The sequence below is a fragment of the Sinocyclocheilus anshuiensis genome, unplaced genomic scaffold (genome assembly GCF_001515605.1).
Source record: "Sinocyclocheilus anshuiensis isolate Anshui unplaced genomic scaffold, SAMN03320099.WGS_v1.1 scaffold1062, whole genome shotgun sequence".
Classification (NCBI taxonomy): domain Eukaryota; kingdom Metazoa; phylum Chordata; class Actinopteri; order Cypriniformes; family Cyprinidae; genus Sinocyclocheilus; species Sinocyclocheilus anshuiensis.
This window is the reverse complement of record NW_015540895.1, coordinates 248,088-256,955: the sequence shown is the minus strand read 5'-3', so window position 1 is coordinate 256,955 and position 8,868 is coordinate 248,088. Positions and strand designations below refer to the sequence as shown.

General features: G+C 36.3%; 1 pseudogene; it reads right to left on the bottom strand.

The window, feature by feature from the left end:
* Positions 1–1,379: 1,379 nt before the first annotated feature.
* LOC107688932 (centrosomal protein of 152 kDa-like) overlaps positions 1,380–8,868 on the bottom strand; it is a 29,071-nt pseudogene continuing 21,582 nt past the window's right edge.

The window sequence follows — 8,868 nt, the reverse complement described above, 5'->3', positions numbered from 1 at the left end:
ACCTCGAGACTGTAAACATGTGGACAACCCTGTCAGCACATTATTTATCTTTTAAAGCAATTAATAATACTATGTTTTCAGAAATAAACCCGCTATCACCTTATCCCATGTAGGGTTTTTTTCATAAGATGATGACAATTTTCCCCCTCGTGTATGTAATGTCTTCGTAAACTGTTACATTTATCCCAGACTATATATAAAATGTATTAATTTAGCTTGATATATCATGTTAATAAATACAATTTATTAACATATACATTACTTGCGTAATACTTAATATAAAATATAGTGATAGGACAGTGTATATATAGCCTATCAGTGTCTGTTGTAAAGAATGGCGACGAATTAAAAATTGTAATTCCTTATGCGTAAACCATGAGTTTCCTCTTAAATTATTGAAATATTGTATTCTGTCATAATAGCAACTATTTTCCAGGAAGCTATTTAACTAAAAGCTTGTTATTTTTAATGACTTGCTTTTAATCATTTATCTTGTGTTGTTTTCCCCATAACGGTACAAACTTAAAGAAATACTTACTATAGTAAGTACATGTAAATTAAACCTTAACCGTGTAGCAAGTGCATTTATTAATATTACTCAGTATTGTGTAATTACAATGTAACAGGCACCTTAAAACAATGTGTAACCAAAAAAAAAAAAAAGATAAATAAAAGAAAGAAAAAAATATTTCCTTCTGGGAAAACAAAAATATTAGAAATAATATTACAGCCCGTCACCATTCAGCATTCTTTAACAAAAAGTCACGCAGGTTTGGCAGGTGAGGGGGAATAATCTATTGCCCAAATTCCCTTCAAAAGGTCAACCCTGTTATCATGATTTTGTTTACTAAATCATCAATAACTGAAAAGGGGTATTTCTAAAATACAAGCATTACATTTTTCCAAGGAGTTTACTGCAGTTTTAGGTTAAAATGGCATGCTGCTTATGAATAGAATTTATTTTACTCTTTATAGTACAGTGTACACAGAGTGTATATCTGACAGATACACTATTTGTCTTATACTTAAATGTCACCAAAATACAACATTAAAAACAACCTCATCTAACCAAAAAAGTTAACTAACCATTTCCTAGAATGACCCAGATGAAGTTTAACAATAAGAGCTCGGTTTCATCTTTGACCTGATCTTATCTGCCAGTGGACTTTGATTGGAGACTCAACCTGAGGAATATAACACATCCTTAAGGATAAACCACAGTCAGGTGTCTGGAATATAAAATAACGATACACCGTCACTTTGTTCTTTGTGTTTTATGCAGCATGTTGAAAATTATGATGGTGAGGTTTGTTTATTCAACACAGAAGCCTAAATATCTAGCGTGAAAGCAGATAACAGAAAAACAGTTTAATTGATGTAAAACTAGGATGCTTTATTAAGTTAAAATATAACAAAATCATGCATGGACAGTACAATTGCTAAAACGAGTACAAAAGACATTTTGCCTCAAGCAATAAAAAAGAAACATTGCACAAGCTTATCATTTTTTAGCTCAGGCACAAACAAATCAAAACTTCATTTCTGAAGCAGTGCCAACGGTCTGTCGAACCCACTGTCCTGCTGACGCACTTTCAACTCCGAAAATAAGTTCTTTGGACACATTTTCCGGACCCCATGTCCCTCAGATCCAGGGATTGGCTCTCTGTGTTTATCTGTTCTCCAGTCCACACACACACATTGGGTTTAGTGTAAGACGGAGGTTTAACAATCTCCTTGTGTATCTTAACATCAGAGCTATCGCCGATGGAGCTTCCAAAGTCCAAACCGCCGTTAACAGAGAACGGCTTCCCAGGCTCTGGATAGGAGGAGGTCAGGTGAATGTTGTTGATGAAGTTAGAGCGGTTAATGGTTAAACTCCAGTCGCTCTGTCCGTCATCGCGAACGGGAGCTTCTTCGATCAGGAAGGGCTGGACCGATGATGGTTCTCCAAAACCCTCCGTGAACATTTCCCTGCTGTGCTTTCTCAGTGTGACATTAGGGGTCCTGACATCGCTGTTAAAAACACTATCATGTGCAAAGTGTGTGTGCTTCTGAGTTACCTGAGCAACCGTAAAAGTGCCTTTGGATCCACATACCACTGCAGACTTGAGGGAATCCAGTTTGATGGCTTTAGATCTGACGCCTTTCGGTTTAGCCGTCTTGGATGTGTAGTTAGTGTCCGTTAGATTGTAGATCTGATGGATCCGTTGGTTCTTACCATCCTTGAGGGCTTCGGCGCCCAGCACTTTAGCAGGAGAACAGCTGGTTTCAATGTCCGTTTTGTCAGGCCCACCTAAGCAAAAATCAGTTTTCCCAGATGAAAGCGCCATATCATGCTACAGATGAAGGCTTGGCTGAGTTGAGGTTTTACCTTGAGAGTTCTGGGTTCTTGAAAGCTTGCATTTAACTTTGGCCACTGGGATCTCCAGGACTTCGGCCATGGCGGCCAGTTTGCTAGCAGCATTTATGATTTTCTTCTCCGCTCTGGAGAAAGAAAAGGTGTAGAATGAAGACCAAAGCATAAGAACAGAGAGATGATGATGATTTGTGGTTCCTCGTACCCTGCGGCCTGGCCTCTGTCCTCCAGCAGCTCCTGCAGGCAGGTGAGGTAGTACCTACGCATGCGTCTGGCCGTGTCCTGTCTTTCCCTCAGGACCTCAGTCCTGATCAGCTCTGCCGCCCGCTCCTTACTCTCCTGCAGGTAATGCAGCATGTCGCCTACAAACACATTGAAAAATCAATTAAATAAAGTATGAGTTGAGGAAGCTACTTTATTAACTATTAGCTCAGTTTCAAATAGTTAAACTGCAGACATGCCCGCTTCTAGTTAGGTAGGGTGTAACTTTAATAGGGTGCAAATATACAAAACTAAAATCTTTATTTATTAATTATATAACAAACAATTGTTAAATTAATTAAATAAAAATCACTTATCTAAATACATCTGTCAAAAAGAACGTTTTATTCTTTTTTTTTCTTCTAGACCATTTTAAAAACAAAACACTTTTTAAAGTTTTTATTACTCCTTGACATTGTTTTTTTTTTGAAGAAGAAGAAGAACATGAATGTCGTTATCAAGGTCTTGAATTCACCTCTGATTTTCTCCACTGCTTTCATGTATTGCTCCTTTATTTCCTCAAGACCTGCTTGAAGATTCTGCTGGCTGACTGAACCGCTGAAACATTGATGAAGACTCTTAGTGTTTCTCTAAAACCCGCTGTGCTCATAGTCAATGATGTGCTCTCATGAAAGAAATCAAGCAAACTTCAAGTGTTTACAAACCTTGAAAGTGCTTCTGCATTTGAGGTTTGTTTCAGTTCCTCATGGGCTCTGAGATGACCCCGCTGCTCCTTCTGCAGGGCTGCCTCGTGCTCATCTGATTTGAAAAATAAAAACAAAGATTACAAATCGCTGTCTTCCACATGCTGCTTCTTACAGAGGCCCATTTGTGCCAATTGATAATAATGTAAGAAACTAATTATCAAATAAATGAACTGAGAAACCAAATTCAATATAAAAAAATATATATAGTTTAGAAAGTTATTCAGGAAAAAAAAATCTCTGAACAAAGTATAAAATAAACATTCCCTTTGATATAAATAAAAATCATGAAATCATGAATATTCAGTTTAGCAACAGATAATACAAGAACAGTGAAAATATTGCTGTATTAATACATTTTTGCCACTTGTGAATACAGACAGTAAAGATATAACAAGAAATGATGGGGAGAAAAAAAAAATGTGCTGTTTTTGTTAACTAAAACTATTAAAAATATGTACATATTGTAATTTAAATAAAGCCGAATTAAAATAAAAAATACATATTAAATGACTAATTTAAAACTTAGAAAATTAGTAATGTTGTCTTAGCAACTAACTGAAATAAAATAAAATAAACTGAAATAAAAGTTGAGGTACTAACATTACTAAAATAAAAGTAAACTACATTAAAATATAAAAACCTAATAAAAATGACAAAAGTACTTAACAGAATTACTAAAACTTAAATTAAAATGAAAACCGAAAATCTAAAAATAAAAGCCAGTTGAAAATATTAATAAATACTATATTAGTATATAAATATTACTAAAATAACACTGATATTTTACAAGCCATATTTGATATTTTCCCCCTCAATAATGTACTGGCTATACATCAGGGTTCCCACACATTTAAACTATTATTTTCTAATTTATATCCTTTTCACATTTTCCATGACTGTGGAAACCCTAAAACATAAGAAAAAGTATTTGTTTAAAAATGTGAAATTTTAGACGCTTTATAATTTACTTAATAAATATATAATTTTCATAATTAAATTAAATGATCCTTTTAATAATTTACAATGAGCAATACTTGATTAACTGACTTAATTAACCCAATTAATTACTTTATTTCCCAAAATGATTATTGAGAGCCATATGACCCCAGTTTCCAAAATGGGAGAATCTCTTAAGACTTAAAAAGACTAAATATAAAGATGGCTCTGAATAATAAGCAGCACCTTTCATCTTCTGCAGGGTGTTTTTGTGCTCTCGTACGGTCCTCTGGAGCTGCCGGCAGACCTTCTCTAGATGTCTCTGGAGCTCTTGATTCTTCTTCTGGAGTTTGGCCACAGACTCAGTGCATTCACTCTGCTTCCTCTGGGCCGTCAGACCTGCTGCAGGGTGAGGAGGTGTAAGGAGGGAAGCGCCGCTGATCCAGCAGTGTGTGAGGTGAGCGTGATGTGGGTCTTACCCATCTCTGCCTCATGGCGCTCCTGGGTTTCCCTCAGCACACGTCTCCGCTGGTCTTCCCTGCTCTGGAGTGTGAGAGAAAGAAAGTATTTAGTGTGTTTCTCTGGGCGGAGATTGATGATGATCTAGAGGCTGTATAAATATGACTGTTCTTGTGTAATAAAGAAGAGGGAACTCTCTGGGTGCAGCTGTGCTCACTGCAGTGACAGTAGATTTTCGATTTGTCTCAGAAAGCAGACACGCACCTTCTTCCACTCCTGCTTGGCTTGGTTGATGGCTTGACTGAGTGATTCTCTGCAGATCTCCCAGACTCTGGATCTAATGGTTCCTGGCGCACTGCTGAGCTTCTGTTCTTCTCCACTCCTTCTGCTCTCCACTCGCTCCTGCAGCACCTCCTTTAGATCACCGAGCATCTCCTCCTGCAGTCTGCAAAACAACAGTGCTCCTTTAAAACATACATTCATAAACTCATGTTTAGAAGGTTTGTGTACAGGAGTCAAAAGACTTGGCTTCTATTGATTAAAATGTTATTTATGTGAAATATCAGTAACTGTTTACATTTGTGTACTTCACTATAAATAAATATCTATAGTATTAAAAATATATTTACATAAAGCTCCACAAAGTATGTAAGATAATATTAAATATTGCTGATCAGTGTATTATTGTATCATTACAAATTTCATATAAATCTATTTCAAATTTCTTAATTTTATTCAAAATGTAATTTTTTTTTGTTGTAATATAAATGAACAGCAACATTTAATAAATATTATACACTTTATTATTAAATAGAAATATATATGTGTGTGATTATTAAAATATAGCAAACCTTCAATATACTATTTATATCATTGTTATTGTTAACTAAAACTATTAAAAATTTTGATTTTTGGGGGGAATTTTTGGGAACTGAAATAAAATAAAATATAAAAATAGATAGAAAACCTAAACTTTAAAAGACTTTACAAGAAATTAGAGATATTGCCATTGCCACTAAAAAGTTAGTTAAAAAAAAGCTAAAATGCTAAAATAAAAAAAGCTATTTAAAAGCTAATTTAAAAAAATGACAAAAACACATAATAAAACTACTAAAACAAATGTAAATTTAAAAAAAAGTGTATCTTCTACTGTATTATATATTTATTGGTATTTTGAATGGGCTTTTTAAATAATGAAATAACAGAAAATTGTATTAAAAGATATTTGTAGTGCATACTACATACTAGATAGACAGACAGACAGACTTGCGACAGCAGCACTGCTATTGTATGTACTTGCTAAGATATTGTAGGTAGTTTTAGTTTGTTGTTTTTTGGCTCATGTCAAAAGGGCCCTGCTTAAACAGCATTATGTTCAAGCGTGCCTTAGCAAACCCTCCTAATTACGGTGATTATTATGAACCTGATCTCTTGTTGATCCCTCCACTCCTGCTCCTTTTCTCTGAGATTTTCGTGTAGCTCTGTGTCTCTTTGTTTGTCGGTTTGCTCCAGGTTCTGCTCTCTCTGGAGCTGCGCCCTGAGGCAGGACATCTCCTCCTGCTCGTCTCTGATCCAAACGTCTCGGGCTGCAGCCAGCTCTGCTTTCACAAGGGCAGCCTGCTCCTGGCACAAGCGCTCCAGTCGAATGCTGAGGGTAAGCGCTTCCTCCTGGAGCTCCCCGTTTCTCACGTTACACTGCTCCAGTTCAGTGCATTTGGTGCGGAGCGTGTCCTGCCACCTTTCCTCCACTGCCTTCACAGCCGAGGACACCTGGGATCAGAAGGTGAGTGTAGAGCAGTTGAGAAAATAAATATGAAGAAATCATTTCAGAATGATCACTACAGCAAATACCTGTTCCTGGACATGCTGCTGTTGAAGTCTCTCCCATTCATCGTTTTCCCTCTGCAGGCTGCTTTTGTATTCTGGGAGGGAGGTCAAGTCCTGCAGCCATCGAGAGCGAGCCCTTGATATCGCACCTTCAACCTAGGAAGGCAGAAATCATTATTAACCCTGTAAAACCTGACAAATAAAGAAGTCTGGAATGAACATATATAGGGAAAAAAACAGTCCAAAACGAAGCAAAAATATGCAATTTGGTGCCATTTTTAATAAAAGAGCATGTAAACAATAATGTCATATAAATGTCACAATTACCTCTGGGAAGCCATTCAACGTCCATAAACCTAAAATTCTAGAGAGGAGCATTTTTCTAAATATATGCACTATATTTTTACTGGTCCTGTTGTCTTTATTATTTGTTTTCATGTTAAGAGCTGTAAATCGGTCACACCTGGAGTGTGATATCATCAGTGTGCTTCTGCTGCATCTCTCTCTGAGCGTCTCGTACTGCTTCCTCCACGGCTCTGGCCTGGGCTGTCACAGCCTCCTGCTGCAGGGTCTCCTCCTGAGCGCTGAGCCGGACCTCCAGCTCCTCCACTGAAATCAGCTGATCTGCCGCCTCAGAGGAGGTCTGACACGCTCCCTCACGGGTGTCTGACTGCCTGGCCTTCCTGACCTCTTCCTCAGCCTCCTGTAACCGCTGAGCCCAGGACTGCTCCAACTGGCACAAAGACAGACAGAAAGACAAATCAAAGATAGGCAAAAAGACATGCACATAGACAAGAAAGGACAAGCTGACAAAACATATATAAATAAACAAAAATAGACAGATGAAACAGACAAATAAAATATATAAAAGGCAAAATATAAGAGCATTTGACCTATAGTCAAACCAAAATTTTTTCAGACACCTTCAACATTTCTCACATTATCACAGTTTATTCGCTATAGTTTAGTAAATGGTAATAAAATATGACAAGAACTCAGAGTTAAAATGTGTCAGAACAAATGAATCTTGATAATGTCAGATAACTTTGATAGAAAGGTATATAATGAATTTGGTTGAGTAGCTGTCGGCTGTTAAATTTAAGTACACAATTAGACAATACCAATTTAGGTCAACCAATTACTAAGCAATGCTTCATTTTGTTCAGTCTGGTGTGTAAAAAGTTTTTTTTTTTTTTCAAACCTTTGAAAAAAACATTTTTATCAATTTTACTGGTAGTCCACTGTATGAAGAATTTTTGGTATATAGTATGTCACAGTTTAATTTATTTTGCTATCCTCACTTACATAAATGAACTATAGTGTCCTGCACCCAGTAGTAAAAAAAATATCAAAAGTTATATCTGGTGTCTGAATAATTTTTGGTTTGACTGTACATCTGAATGGCACAACAGTGACATTTTAGTAAGATCATGCTGGCTTGACACGGAGTAGAAAGATGATTGATGTAAACGACCCATCATCACTAACCGTCTCCTGCTCCTGCTGCCAGCTCTTCCTGGCCATTTCCAGCTGCTCAATCTCAGCCTGTGTGTCTGTCTCCCACTGGGCTTTGAGCCGAGACACGTCCTCCTGATGCTGACGCTCCAGATCAGACCTCAGTCTCTCCAGAGCAGCCTCACTCTCCTCTCGCCTCTTTAACTGAAACAAGACACATGATCAAATATTAACAGTCTCACATGGCCACACTTTTGACTCGCATAAGAAAGTTTTATCCCCTAATTAGACAGGAAGAGACTGTCTAACCCAAGGAGAGGAGGAAAGAAATTGCAGTAGTAGCAATAATAATAATAATAAAATATTAACAAATTCATAAAATAATATTCATTAAACAAAAATACATTTCCTTAATAAAAAGCAAAAGAAAAATATAATAATAAAAAATAAAATCAATCAAAATTAATAAATGCATATTACTTGACTGTGTGCGTGTATGTATATGTGTATATATATATATATATACTGTATGTATATATGAACAGCTCAGATGCAAAAGCCTCTAAGTGCCGTCTGAAATTTTTTTTCTAAATTGAGCATTTTTCTCATGCTCCTATGTTTATGTTCAGTTATTTCACTTTAATGCAATGAATAGAACCTATTCATTGCCATAAAAGTGAAATTACTGAACCTACACACAGGAGCCTGAGAAAAACGCTCATTTTAGAAGACAATTTCAGACGGCACTTAGAGGCTTTTGCATTTGATAAATATACAAACATACACACACACACACACACACACACACATATATATATATATATATATATATGATTAATAACTTAAAATAATACATTTAATTAAAAA